At 39.3% G+C, this 15,344-nt stretch overlaps 1 protein-coding gene and 1 pseudogene across 1 annotated transcript in view; one reads left to right on the forward strand and one right to left on the reverse strand.

Moving 5' to 3' along the window:
* Positions 1-15,344, forward strand: part of Tmem135 (transmembrane protein 135) — a 260,617-nt gene that overhangs the window by 158,474 nt on the left and 86,799 nt on the right. The window lies entirely within an intron of this gene.
* The window catches only part of LOC105742382, an 11,210-nt pseudogene continuing 9,351 nt past the window's right edge, over positions 13,486-15,344 (reverse strand).

Consider the following 15,344-nt stretch of genomic DNA (forward strand, 5'->3'; position numbering starts at 1 on the left):
GAGGAGGGGTGTGCGCGCGCTTCCTTCCACAGGACTGCAGGGTGCTCTGTTTCGGTTGTTGGCGGAACATCTGAAGCAGCACATGAAGTAACATGGAATTTCTGAAACATTATGACTTAGTTTTTAGTAATACATATTAGTAATACATGTCTATATATTTTTGATACAATTTTTACAAGTTCGGAATTTCAAAAATTAATTAATTGCACACTACTTCAGGACTATAAAAAGGTGAACAGTGGCACTGTTCTAAAAATGTAACTAATTTAGGAATTTAAAATGTTTTTTCTCTTAGTGTAGAACAAAATATTGACTCCTCAGAGATGAAGATTTATTAATAAAACAGTATAAAAATGAATCTTACAATGAAGGCCAATTTCTGTAAAGGATCCGTAATATGATCTGTGGCAGTGTTGCTATCAAACTAATCAGAAACATCTGTTCATGGGGCTGGTGAGATGGCTCAGTGGACTACAGTACCTGCTTGGGCAAGCTTAGGCAAGCGCAGCAACCGTGGCTCAGTCCTGGCATGTGGCATCATGTGCTGTGCCTGCCCTGCCCGCAGGGTGTGCTGAGCTGGCCACAGAATCCAGGTGTAGTGGCGCACGCCTGTAGTCCCAGTACTGGGGATGCTGAAAACAGGAGGTCACCATGATGAGTCCAAGCTACATAGTGAGACCCTATAACAACCAAATACATTTTAAAAAAAGAAACGTCTGTTCAGAATATTACAATTTAATGTTAAAGAATATTTCTTTTATACATACAGTGGTGTTATATGAACTGAAATGCTCACTCTAAATATGTTTAATATTTAAAGGTATTTTTACAGTTTTAAAACAGTTGTAGAAATTATTATTATATTTATTTTCTGCTTAACTACTGTCTTATGTATACATTTATAATTATGTTAATTAAACTTGAAGTTCTTTTAATGCCCAGATTCTTTTTTTTTCATAATTTTATTGAGAAACAAATAGCAATGAGACAGTTTCAAATCAAATTGGTAGGACAGTTTCAATAACACATTGCATACATTCTTCCTAGTGGTTAATTGCTGTACAAGATGCAGACATGATATCCTATTTACAAAGACCATTAGAACAAATCCCTCTATTCATTAAGAGACTGTAACTATATATCTATCCCAACCACTTTGAATACACAGATACAAAATGGACATTCATCTGTATCCCCTTTTTTTGGTTAAGTTTCGTTATTTGAATATTATAGGTGTGTTAACTCAGCAAAATATTCTAAAAGAGTGCAATAGCCCATAATAGTATTGGGTCTTCCGCTTCACTGGCAGTGTCAGAAATTGTTGACCTGAGTCCCCTACGGCTCAACATGACACCATGGCTTTACTTCTTATATTTCCTTTTTATACTTTTCTGCTGGCTGGTTAAGACCAAGGTAAAGCAGGACCTGTGCAACAAGAGTTGTAGCTTTTGAGTCTGATAAGGTCAATGAAATCCCCTCAGGATTTATCCTGAGATCCTGTACCTCAGATTGTGGAACCTTTGTCAGTGCAGCCATGTGGATGAGTCACGGCCATTGGTTGGCCAATGTGCTCTCTGTTAAAGACTGAGAGAATGTTTTCTGTCCATGTGACTCTCCTTAGGCACACTCTACATCATCGATCACTTTCCTTTTTGGCCCTATAATCTCCTTGATCAAAAAATTTGGTATACTACCAAGTTACATGACATTACAGTACAAGTTCTCATATGTCCTGAGTCTTAATTGACCTTAGAAGGCTAGGGCCAAAATGTAATGCCCAGATTCTTTAATTTAGAATGTATTTTATTTACATATGTATAGTAGAGTCTGACCAGAATAGCCCATCCAAAAATAACATTAGTTAGAGTTGTTTTTATCCTGATATGAGTACCTAAATTTCTGGAAGCACACCAATTTTTTATCTAGTCAAGGAATCCTGAGAGACAAGATAGTCAAGCTTCTGAAGTAGTACTTAGCTAGCACTTTAGCAGGGGATTTTTTTTCGAATATGAGACAAAGGGTGAGGAGAGAGAAGTAGGAACAGTTTTAGAACATACTGGTCAGATACGTTGGGGTTTGGAAATGTACCCTGGGTATTTTCAGTAGACTCTGGACTCTTGGGAAGGTCTGTGAAAGCTGCATCAGGTCTAAGCTTTACTTACAAAGTTTTGTGCAGGGTTGGTGAAATGCGTGAGTCTGCTTTTGCATCGCCTGCAGAAGTTCTCCTGTGACCCTCTTACATCTAGGCTTTTGCTCTCTTGTTTCTTGCAGTCTTTGTACCTGAAATAGGCGCAGTAGAGTTTCCAGGTGTTCGTTAGCTGTCTCTTCAGGACTTAGAGACACATGTTTCTAGTTTAATCATTTGTCATTATAGGCAGCATTATTTATATAATTAAAAGCATAAATTTTCCAAACTATACTAGTAATCTATCATTTATTGAACTTCATTAAGGTAAGGTGCTAAATGCTTTACATATACTTAGAATTTCATTAAGTCCTCATAACAGCTGTGTTAGTAGGTATTCTTAGTTCCATTTAATGAGTTTACAACTGAGCCTTAGAGAAGCTATCTAACTTGCCCGAGGTCATTCACAGTAAGGACTTGAACTTCAAAGACCTGGCAATTGGCAGAGTGTCATACTACCTCTTGGAATATGGAATTTTTTAATGAACTTTGCTTTGGTTATTTCATGTAAATATACTCTTCATTGCTGTCACACGACTGTACACTTTCTGCCATTCTTAGTTCACAGACTATATTAAAAGGAGAACTGTCATGAAGTTCTACAGGAAATTTATTTTTAGGAATCTTGTCAGAGACATAGTGAAAACTATAGGGTAAAAAGTTATTTAAGAAAATCAGGAAAGGAAACTTTTCCACCAGATTAAATGTTTTCTCTTAAACATTTAGGTCTTTGATTCATTTTGATTTTAGTTTAGCATATAGAAAGGTAGATGAATCTAGGGTCAAACATTTGCTTGTGAATAGCTAACTCAAACATGTACTAACAAATTTCTTTTTCTTAAATAATGTATTTGGTACAGGGTCTCACTTTGCAGCTCAGACTGTTTGTGATCCTCCTGTTTTCAGCCTCCCCAGTGCTGGGATTACAAGTGTGTGACACCATGCTCCTGAACTCTGGCTAGCTCAGTATGCCCCAGGGACAGGACCCACTTCACATGTGATGCTGGGGGTGGAACCCAGTTCCTGCACGTGCCTAAGCAGCAGGCACTAGTCTGCTGAGCTATCTCACAGGCCCTAAATTATTATTATTATTATCATTATTATTATTTGTATTTTAGGGAAGTGTCTACAGTGTGTTCAGGTTCTCACTACTAGATTGGACTTGTACTGTTCCTCCAGTTTACAGCCTCCCAAGAGCTGGGATTACAGGCACATGCCACCACGCACAGTCTCAATTGCAGTCTTAGTGTGCCCTGGGGGTGGGGCCGGCATGGCAGGCCTGGGGATCGAACCTCCAGCCCCTGCGCCTGCTTACAGGCACTTTAATCTGCTGAACTATTTGGTCAGCCCTTTAAAAATAATTTTTTTTAATTTGCAAAAATTAATACAAATGAATAAGATAGCGTTCTTCCTACCCCCCACGCCCCTCAAAGTTTGCAACTAAGGAGATCCTATAGTTTTGAGTGGGCTGAAGAGACACTCTTGTTGTAGAATTTGGTTACTTTGATCCAGTCACTCTCTTGAGTTGATGTGCATTCTGTTTAGCGGATAGGTGGTAGAAGGAGAGGTACTAGCAAAACATCTGTTCTCACACTGCTCCCTTACAATGGGCCTCTGTGTATGTGTATTTTCAGATATGAAAAAGCAGTGAAATTCTCTTGGCACAGTATAGTAGGCTATTCTGTTGTTTAAGTGTTCATGGACTCTGCAGATACGCGCTTTTGGGCTTATTTATTGACTTTCTGACTATGTTTTTCCATTTGTGCAATTAAAAATACCTACTCATATGATTGTTTAGAGACAGTATAGTTCTGTTTGTCTGTTTATAAAGGATTCATAGCAAGCATGCAATAGTTAGCAGTGAATGTTATGAAGTAGCACAACTAATCAATAAAATTTCTATACCGCTTTTGGTTTTCTAACCAGCCTAGCTCTTCTGATTTATTTATTTATTTATTTGCCAGCAAATGATTGAATATCCATCCCCCTCCATGTTTGTGAAAAATCTCACAATGGGTTAAAGCAGAGATACATATTTATCTTAGACTCTTAAAAGAGTCAGTATTTTGCCCACGTCAGAGTAAAGTTTGGATAAAATATAGTTGTACGTATCAGTGATTCTAAAGGAGAAGTTTGGGCCGACGAGATAGCTCAGTGGACTAAATGCCTGTTTTGGCAGGCACATGGACAGGGGTTTGATCCCCTGTCCCACATGGGTTAGCCCTGTCCCCAGGGTGCACTGAGCCATTGACTGGAACTGGGTGTGGTGGCGCATGCCTATAATCCCAGCACTGGGTAGGCTGAAAATAGGAGGATCACTACAAATCTGAGCTGCATAGTGAGACCCTGTATCAAATAATAAATGGGAAAAAAAGGAGAAATTTATAAGTTATAGGAGGATTTGGCCATTCAAGAGACGGAAGAGCAAATACTTGCAGGTCAAAGATTAGCAGTGCCCGCACAGAACAGAGATTACTATGACTCAAGAATGTAAATGTTCTAGGGCTAGGAATGTAGCTCAGTATTAGAGTGCTTGCATAGTACTTCTGAGGCTCTGAGTTTGTGAATGCGCGTGCACACACACCCACACACCCACAGTAGATACTTTTTCTGTAGAAATAGTGGGATAACCTAATTTGACAACACTATACGATACCTATTTTTTATTTCATATGTAACTAACCCTGTGTAATGTGTATTTACCTTCTTTGAGGGGAGCTGGTACATGTACGTAGCACATTCCTTCCTCCTCGCTCCGCCCCTCTGTTGCTCCTCTCTGTTCTGCGCTTGAGTGCAGTCCATGTTGATGTTCTTGGTGTGGAGTTGGTGCCTGTGCATGATACATCCCAGTTCTTTTTTTGTCCTGTCTCTCCCTGCATCTTTTGATCCCCTTTTAAGAAAAATCTGTCTCCCTACTTCCTATTATTTATTCTTTATTGTGCTTTTTATTTATTCTTAGGGTTTCTCACATAGGAGAAACTGTGGTATTTAAATGTGTGTATCTGATTTATTTCAACCAACATTATGGTCTCAAGGTGCATCCGTTTTCCTACAAATGAGTCAAGTTTATCTTTATAGAAGAGTAGTACTCCACTGTATATAAATACCACATTTTCTTTATCCATTTGTTTGTTGGTGGAAATACAGACTGCTTCCAAGTTTTAGCTCTTTTGAAATAGGGGTCTATAAACATATGATACTTGAATAAACTTATTTTGCTCTGGTTCCATGTTCACCAATAAGTCTGGTTATAATCTGGCTTTTTACGTATGTTATATACTGGGCAGACTATTAATGAGAGTTTGAGAATATGTATGTTAAGTTCTTATGAACAGAAGACCTATGTTACGAAACTATGTATTTGTATGCTGCACAGTACAGATCATCAAATGGTTTTTGTTAGGCAGGAACCCCCCAATCAACCAGTCCAGGCATTCTGACTCGAGGAAGATTTACTGGGGGCATCAAGCAGGCTGACTATCTAGTGGACCAAGACAGCAGCCAATGAAGGGGAGCAGGAGACTTTATACGATGTTTCAGGGAGGGTGATTGTGGGCTGGAACAGCCAGGTTCCAGGTGGACATCATTTATCTTCCTTGTGGTTTAATTTTGTTAGAAGGGAGTGAGCTGAGACCAACATGGGTAAAGGGGAAGTGAGCCGAGACCAGAGTACAGTGTGGAGCAGGGTTGGGATTGGGGTTGGTGTAGGTTAACTAGGAAACCAGGGATAGGGAATGTTTAGGGCAAGGTGCCCAGGCAACTTTGAGTGCTAATCTATCGGTTTTCTTTTTTATATATGTAATTTTTAAAAATGTATTTAGTACAGGGTTTATAGAGTCTTACTACACAGATCAGATTGACGGTGATCCTCCTGTTTTCAGCCTTCCCAGCACAGGGAATATAGGTGCGTGCCACCACGCCCGGACTCAATCACTGGTTCAGGATGCCCCAATGGCTGGGGGAGGGGAGGAGGCTGGTGTGGCATGGGGTACCAGGGGTGGAAACCTGGTCCCTGTGCTTGCCTAAGCAGTCAGGAATGGTGGCACACACCTGTGCTTGCCTATGCAAGCACTTAGTCTACTGAGCTATCTCACCAGCCTTTGCCAAATGTTTTTCTCTAAGACAACATTTCACCTATATAGATCAAGCTCTGCTGTGCTTTTTCCTGTTTTCTTTTGTTTGCTGTACCAAAACAAAAATATGTATGTTAGGAATTTTATTGTTGTGCTGTCAGCCTTTTAAAGAGCCCATGGAGCTACCATGTAGCATGCTGTAAGGGCAGGAGCGAGACTCCAGGGCCTCTTACTCTACCGCAGGTGGAACATTTCTGCAGGCATTTGTTTTGCTTATAGTCTTTGCATTTCTGATTTTGTATGAATGAAAACTTTCTTTGCTTAAGAAACAAGACCTCAAATTAGTTGCAGTTAACTGAATTTGTTGGGTATCTATGTTTTGCATATTTGAGGAATATTTAGTTAACACAAATGATGTATGGTCTTATGAAATTATTTCTCTCTTAAGCTAGTTCTAAATGATATTTTCCAAATGTGAAATTTTAATTCATTAGTTTTATTCTGTGCGTTAAGAACATTCTAGAACATAGCAATTGTAAATTAGAGCATCTTTACAAAAAAAAAAAGAAAATTAAGGACATTTATATCAAAGGAAGCGATCACTGTAATAAAATGGTGAAGTAAAACACCTTTTAGTATATTGAATAAGGTACATATCATTTATTCTACCAATGAATGAATAGATCTTTTAAAGAAATTCACTTTTTTATCAAAAAATTTTTACTTAAATGAAAAGGAAGTAATGTGAAAAGAAAAACAATATAATTATAGGCTATGAGTTTCAAGGATATACAAGCTCAAATGGCTTTTGGTGATCATGCACGCGGCTGTGACTGTGCCGCGGTTCCTGGTGGAGCGTGTGTAGCAGGCAGCTTGTATGTCTGCGCCATGCGTCTTATTTCCTCTTTCCCCATCCCCATCCCTGCTCTTTGATCTACTTCCCCTCTTATTTATAGAGCTTTGCTTCCATTTTATTATTTTTCTCATTTGTTACTTTCCCCTTCCACTCCCTCTCCATTCCCCTTTCCTTATGAACAGTTGCATTTTCAAATTACTGTTACACATTTTGGTTCTTATTTACATTTTCAGTTTCTCATACTAGAGAAAAAGCAATGTTTGTACATGTGTCTGATTTATTTCAAGAGTATATTCTCCAGGTCCATCCATTTAGCTATCAGTGCCTCAGATTTATGCTTTTTTTGTGGCTGAGCAGTACTCCATTGTATAAAATAATCACATCTTTTTTGAAATCCATTCCTTGGTTCATGGGTATTTGGGTTGTTTCCAAGATTTAGCTTTTACAGATTTCACTACTATAAACATGGGTGCACATGGATCACTTTTGTATTACATTTTAATTTTGGGGAGGAAGATACCAAGAATGGCAATGGCTGGGTCAAATGAAGCTCTAGTTCTAGCTTTTTGAGGAATCTCTGAGGTGATTTCCACAGTGGATTCGCCAGTCTACACTTCCACTTGTAGTAGAGAAGTGTTCTTTTTCCCCACAGCTCCACCAACATTTGTTATTGGTTAATTTGTTGATAATAGCCATTCTTTCTGGAATGAGATGGAATCTTGGCTAACTAGATTCCATCTTCTCTAAGACAACATTTCACCTATGTAGATCAAGCTCTGCTGTGTTTTTTCCTGTTTTCTTTTACTAAAATGCTTGCTGGCTGGCTAGCGCTCTCTCTCTCTCTCTCTCTCTCTCTCTCTCTCTCTCTCTCTCTCTCTCTCTCTTTCGTACACAGTCTCACTACACAGTGTAGACTTGTAGTGATCTTCCTATCTCAGTCTCCCTAGCACTGGGATTACAGGCACGCGCCACCATGCTTGGATTCGCACCAGGGGTCTGGGGCCAGTATGGTGTATGGTACTGGGGATCTAATCCTGGTCTTTAAACTTGCCAGGCAGGCACTTAGACAACTGAGCTATCTCTGCAGCCTTCCATTTGAATTTCTTGATTTGAGAAGTACATTTCATTTCAGATGCCCTTTTCTGGATTGGGCCTTTAAAATTTGGGGCTTGAGATATTTTCAATTCTTTATGTGTTTTAGGTATTAGTCCTTTGTCTGAGGAACAACTTAAGACTTTTTCCCACTCCTTGGGTTGTCTTTTCATGCTATTGCAGTACAAAAGCTTTTTTTTTTCAAAGTTTTATTGATAAACAGAAGCAATGAGACCGTTTCAAATCAAATCGGAAGTACAGTTTCAACAAATAATACACTGCATATATTCTTCTTAGTGGTTAATTGCTGTATAAGAAGCGGACTTGTGATCCTATTTACAAACACCATTAGAACAAATCATTCTATTCATTAAGAGAATGCAACTATATATCTATCCCAACCACGTTGAATACACAGATACAAAATGGACATTCATAGGTATACCCCATTTTTTCTAAGTTCCGTTATTGAATATTATAGGTGTGTAAACTCAGCAAAATATTCTAAAAGAGTCCAGTAGCCCATAATAGCATTGGGTCTTCTGTTTAACTGGCAATGTCAGAAATTATTGACCTGAGTCCCCCACAGCTCAACTTAACAGCATGGCTTTATTTCTTATATTTCATCTTCATACTTTTCTACTGGATGGTTAAGACCAAGGTAAAGCAGGACTTATGCAACAAGAGTTGTAGCTTTTTGGTCTGAGAAGGTCAGTGAAATGCCCTCAGGATTTGTCCTGAGATCCTGTACCTCAGATTGTAGAACCTTTATCAGTGCAGCCATGTGGATGAGTCACGGCCATTGCTTGGCCAATGTGCTCTCTGTGAAAGCCTGAGAGAGTGTCTTCTCCCCATGTACAAAAGCTTTTTAATAAGATGATATTTTAGTTGTTGGTTTTTTTGTATACTGTCTGTGCAGTTGTGGTTTTGTTCTGGAATTCTTTGCCTGTGCCTGTGCCATCAAGAGTTCTACCTGTTCTCTCTGCCAAGAGATTTAATGTTTCTGTTTTAATATTTAAATCTTTGAAGCAGTTAGATTTTAGTTTAGTACATGGCGATAAACATGGGTGTCATTTTAGTCTTTGGCATATGAAAAGCCAGTTTTTCTAGCATCATTCTTCTAATAAACACAATTTGCCCCTTTGTGGAAGATAATGTGGCTAAATGTGTTTGTAGTTGTTTATTCCTCTTCTAATGCATTCCATTGATTCTTGGTTCTGCATGTATGTATATATGTATGTATGTATTTTAAGTACTTTTTCCGCATATTTTGGGATGATCATATGGCTTTTGTCGTTGGCTCTGTTAATATGGTATATTACATGTATTGGTTTGCGTATTTTGAACTATACCTGCATCCTTTGGATGAATTCTACATGGTTATGGTGTATACTGCGTTCTGTTTGCTAGTATCTTGTGAGGACTTTCACATCTTTTTCATTAGGGAGATTGGCCTGTAGTTCTCTTTTTTGATTGCCTTAGTAGTTATTTGATTTTTGCTGTTCTTTAATATTTGTTTTATACAGCTGGGTTCTCTATGCTTGGTGCAAATATACATATGATTGTTATTTCTTATTACCATTTTCCACTAACAAATTTATGACCTTTTTATATATTTTGTTCAGTCTTTTAAAAAAAAGTTATGTTGTCTATGAACAGAATAGCTATTCCTGCTTTTATCCACATTCCGGTTGCATGGAGTATTGTTTTTCATCCTTTGACTTTCAGTCTATCAGTTTCTTTTTGAGTTAAATTTTCTTCTTGAATGCAGCATGTTGTTGCATCTTATTTCTTGCTCTATTCTGCCAATCCATTGCTTCTGATCAGTGGCTTGAGACCACTCACATTCATGGTAATAAGTTTATGTATTGGCTTGTCTCTGTCATATAATCTTCCTGGTGATTAGCACCTGTCTTTCCCGTCCGTTTAAGTGCTTCTTCTGCCCGGTGACTTCTTTCTGTTGGTACTCTTAAAATTGTGGGCTTTGTTTTCTATTAGAATATCTTTTAAAACCTTTAGTGAACTTATTTGGCTGTTCTGAATTTCTTTAGTTGTTATTTGTCATCTTGTGGTGATTGTATTTTTTTCATGGTCCTTTGCTATTTTTAAGAGATTTTTGTTTTCATGATCACTAATCATGATCCTGTCTTCCATGTTTGATATTCTATTTTCACTTTGTTTCATATAGTTTTGCAAACTTTCAATGAAATGTTTAATTTCCTGTGTATCCACTTGAATCTGTTTCCAAACATTGCAAGATGATGCAAAGAAGAACAACATAAGCCTGATTGGAGTCAAAGAAAATGCAGGAGCTAGCACAAACTACAAAAAAACCTGTTTAGAGAATTAATACCAGAAAACTTCCGAGGTATGGCAAAGAATTTGATATACATATAAGTGATGCATATAGAACTTGAATTAGTCATGACCAAAATAAATCTACATCAAGGCATATATGATAGTCAATAGTCCAGTAATTCAGTACAAAATAAAATGTTAAACTGTGCTAGAGAAAAGGAATAAATCACATATAAAAGTAAGCCATCAGATCACAGAGGACTCCTCAACACAAATTGAAAATTAAAGAGAGCTTAGAGTGAGATATTTGAAAGCTTGAAAGAAAATTTCCAACTCAGACTGATGTATCCTCAGCATTCTGTTAGTGGAGAAATAAAATACTTTCATTTCTTTCCTATACTGAGTATTTATGGTTTCCATTATTTTTTTATGCTCTTTTTTTTTTTAAATAAAACTTAGTTTCTTTTGATTTTGTATCTTTGGTTGCCTAGATAATGTGAAAAATGAATGTATCAACTAATGTTATTTTAGTGTTCTTCTTTTGTGATAACAACCCTTTTCCTTTTCTCATGGGTGATCCCTGTCATCATGCTGCAGCCTTCCAGGATCACCAGGTGTCTATTCAAAGGTCTATAAGATATGCTATAAAATTGAGACGTTGTCTTTTATGAAAGTATATACATATACTTTTCTAAAGCAAGACAATGCATTTCTCATCTAATATCTGTTCAAAATTAATTTTAGGCAGCATAGAAATACATGCATTTGTATGTAATTAGAGATAGCAGCTAGAGATAGCCATTAGAGATAGCAATTAGATAGCAACTCATAGGTGGATTAAAATATTAATGGAAACAATTTGGCCACTGCAAATTATTATTGTTAAGAATGATACACGGTCACCTGGGTAAAGATCACTTAGCTTTCAGGGTTGTGTTGTTCTCATGCTGGAGCTCCTGTAACACAGTAGTGCAGGCTGGATGGATTGCACAACACTGACCTACTGCTCTTTGCTCACATGCCCCTTTGTGCGTGTGCAGATAGTCAGAGAGAATGAACATGCTCTTTAATGTTGCTTCTGCCTGGTGGCTTCTTTCTACTGGGACCATGAAACAAATGCAGCAACCACAAGATGACAAAGAACAACTGAAGAAATTCATGATGGCCAAATAAGTTCATCAAAGGTTTTAAAAAATATTCTAAGAGAAAACAAAGCCCACAAGTCATTGATCTTTTTGGGTTAGTGCTGCCATTCTTTTTTTTTTTTTTTTAGTGCGGCCATTCTCGAGACCTCATTTAACCCCAGTAACTTCCCTAACAGCCCAATTTTTTTTTTTTTTTTTTTTTTTTTTAAAGGGGATTGAACTCAGGCCCTGGCTCTTGCCAGGGAAACACTTGTTCCACTGAGCCATCTCCCCGGCCCCCAATCTCTAAATATCCTTTAATATAAAATTTTTGGAGATGACAAAATCAGTCCATGATACCAGTTAACTGATCATCAATTTATTCATATACATATATTTAGAATGAAATAGTGAGGCAATATTTTCATTCAAACAGTTGGTGTAAAAAGCTGCTCTGATGTTTATAGTTTCGTGGCGTAATGCTTGAAAATGGAATTCAGGTGTCATTGTGTTATAGATGTTGAGAAAGCCTCTTCTAGTCATGTGTGTTTCTGTTCATCATACACTACTAAGTATTATGTATAACTGGAGGATTTCTTTGCTCACCTAGGTCATAATACATTATAAAGATCTATATTAAAGATCTATATTCTGTTTTTTAGTGTGTGTTTTTTAAGAGAAGGGTCTATAGGGTGGGTATTCAGGGTCTCACTACTAGATTGGACTCATAGTGATCTGCTTGTTTACAGCCTCCCCAAAGCTGGGATTACAGGTGTGCGCCACCAGGCCGCCGAGTCTCAGTTGCTGTCTCAGCGTCCCCCGAGGGCGAGGCCGGCATGGCAGGTCCTGGGATCAACTCTCACCCCCCTCAGTCCCTGCACCTGCTTGCAGGCGCTTTAATCTGCTGAGCTATTTGGTTGACCCAAAGATCTATATTCTAATGAAAGTTTTTTTATTAACTGCACACCACTCCTTTATTATACTGGTCTACAAAAAAGACTTAACAGTTATGCTCAAAATAAGTACTGATGCAGTGTGGCAGGGTCAAGCCAACTGGCGCGTGATTTAGAAATTAGACATGGTGAGATGCATTTAGACATGATCAAGAGGCCTTTTCACTGCTACCAAAAACAGGCCGAGGAATCCGAAGGTACACAGCACGATGTATTCCTACTGCATGGAGACCAGAGGTTATTCTGTACTTCTGTGAGGAATGGCATATTTTCTGGTGACCACTTGTGGAACTATTCAGCCACCACTTGGAGTGGTTGAACGCCCCAGAGGAGTTTTTGTTTAGATACCTAATTTTTCTTTTGTAGAAATATTTAACGTAAAATTAATTCAGGATTAATCCCAACCTTCTGGAGCCAGCTCCTCTAGGGTGACCGAGGACATTATTGTTTTTAATCACCATGCAGTTTCCATTCATCTCCCACTGGAGTACTGAGAGCTCACTGACCGTGACCTGACTATATCGGAGTACAGGGCTGGCTCCTGCTCCTGGGAGCACAGTGTGCTTGGGCCTGTCCTCACTGCTCGGGCCTTGGCATCGTTATTCCTGCCCCTACTCAACCAGGTACTTAGTGAACAAAGCAGATGCACCTGGATAAAACAGAATCCCTACCTCTCAACTCTCCTAGATAAGAGCCTTCCCTGGGCTTTGCCTGAGAACTTGTGTTATAGTAGTACTATTGTGACTAGATTCAATTAAGAAAGTGGGTTCAGGAGCCAGAATGCTAACCTGAAAGTGGAGCCACTGATTCCTGTCTGCAGCCACAGCACGAGATGCCTACTGATGGGATCAGTGTGACAAGTGCCGGGGAGAGGTGCAGAGGACGGGTGGATGTGGGCAGCAGACTACCTGGTGGCCCTGCCCTGGGCAGCCACAGCTTCCTTTGCTTTGTATGCGGTCTCTTCGTCCTCTGGGAACTGCATGGGCTTGATGAGCTTGACGATCTTGTCCATTTCAGAGATAGTGCAGATGCCAGTTGGCAGGTTCCGCTCCATGCTAGTTTCTTCAGAGAGGGCTTCTGTCTCAGTTACTCTTCTCTCATTGCTGGGACAGATACCTGGTACTCAAAATGAAGGATGGAAAGGTTTCTTTAGCTCACAGTTACTGAAGGTTTCAGGCCATATTCAGCTGGCTCCAAGGCAGAGTGGCATGAGGCAGAAGGCAGCAGTTCATGGCGGCAAAAGGCAGCAAAACAGCAAGAGCAGAAGGGAGGAGTAGCAGCAACAGTGGCCCAGAGAACAAGTCTGTCTTCCCTAGGTCGCATTCAGGCTAACAGCCCCAGGCTGGGTGTCGCACTCATATCCATAATCCCAGTGGATCATGAGTTAATCACAGACTCCAGAAGTCTGCCTCACGACTGCATGAGGCTTTGTAGGGGACAACTAGACACAAACTGTAATACCTCCCAGATGCCTGACTGTTTCCTGGAGGCTGTTGCTGTGGGCTGTGATCAAAACCCCTCTCCTTGATCTGGGGGACAACTTCCTCATTCCTGAAGGGCAGTGTTCTGACAGTAGTGTCTATCAGACTCTCACAGAAAGGCAGCTGATCTTCAGTGAGGTCTTCGTACCTATGATCCTTATTGGTGTTGCTGTAGGAGGGATGGTCAAGCTCCAGCAGAGGTGGTGGGACACTGTAGGAGCGCCTTCAGGCCTGCCTCGGAGCCTCACCGTGCATGGCAGCGGTTTTGCCTTATGAAGGCCAGTCAGATGCCAAGTTCTCACCACGGGCAGCCATCCCCCGAGGGCGGCATCCAGTGTGTCTAGAGGGTCTGGATTGCGCTATTGACCAAGCTGAAGGAGATATCAAGTTCATGGCATCTTGCAACACCTGCCCACCTGCCTCTTCATGGACTGCTGGGCACAGGCTGGCATCCTACCAGGTTGTCCAGGTGCTCTCACTGAGCCAGATCAACACCAGCTTATAGGCGGTGATGGCAACAGGGGTAGCTGAGCTGGCTAAGATGCTGGTGACAGTCCACCTCTGGAAAGAAGGCACAGTACATTGACACCTCAGCTCATACTCTTAACTCTTTCCACGGTTGTGGTCCCAAAGTGAATTGTATGCAAACTGAACCACACTCAAAGATTAGGTTCAAAATTGACCTTGTGGGGTGATTTGATTCAGTTCTCATCCAGTTTGGTTTGTGACCAGTTATGGAAAGAATTAAGTTTATGAACCAGGTTACCACTGTAATTAGCAATGTTTTACTATTTAGTTTTCATTAAAAGCTGGTTATTACACTTTTTTATAGAAATGAAATCATGCTTTTGCATATACCTATTTATACTTTGGCTCCTAATTTGATTCAGGGAAATGTATGCTTAGGATAGTTCAAACACTGAGACAACATACACCAGGAACCACCTGCTTTCCTTAGGGGCACTTTTTATTAAAACAGTAATCAGACTGTTGTTAAAGGCAGAATTTCCATATGAAAACATTAGCTAATTTATACCCATACCTCATTTTGTAAAAGTAAAATGAAATTTCAAAACAAGATAACAAGAGGGCAACAATAGTTAATACATTACATATTATTATCTTTAAATTAGTTATTTGGAGTACAAGATATAGGCATTTAATTGTCCAAACAGTATTAACACAAACCTTTCTTTTAATGAACTAAGAGAAATTCGTACTATAACTATCGTGTGTGTATGTATAGTATGTTTCATGTATACTTTATATATGAAAATATATA

The sequence above is a fragment of the Octodon degus genome, unplaced genomic scaffold (genome assembly GCF_000260255.1).
Source record: "Octodon degus isolate 3935 unplaced genomic scaffold, OctDeg1.0 scaffold00049, whole genome shotgun sequence".
Lineage (NCBI taxonomy): Eukaryota > Metazoa > Chordata > Mammalia > Rodentia > Octodontidae > Octodon > Octodon degus.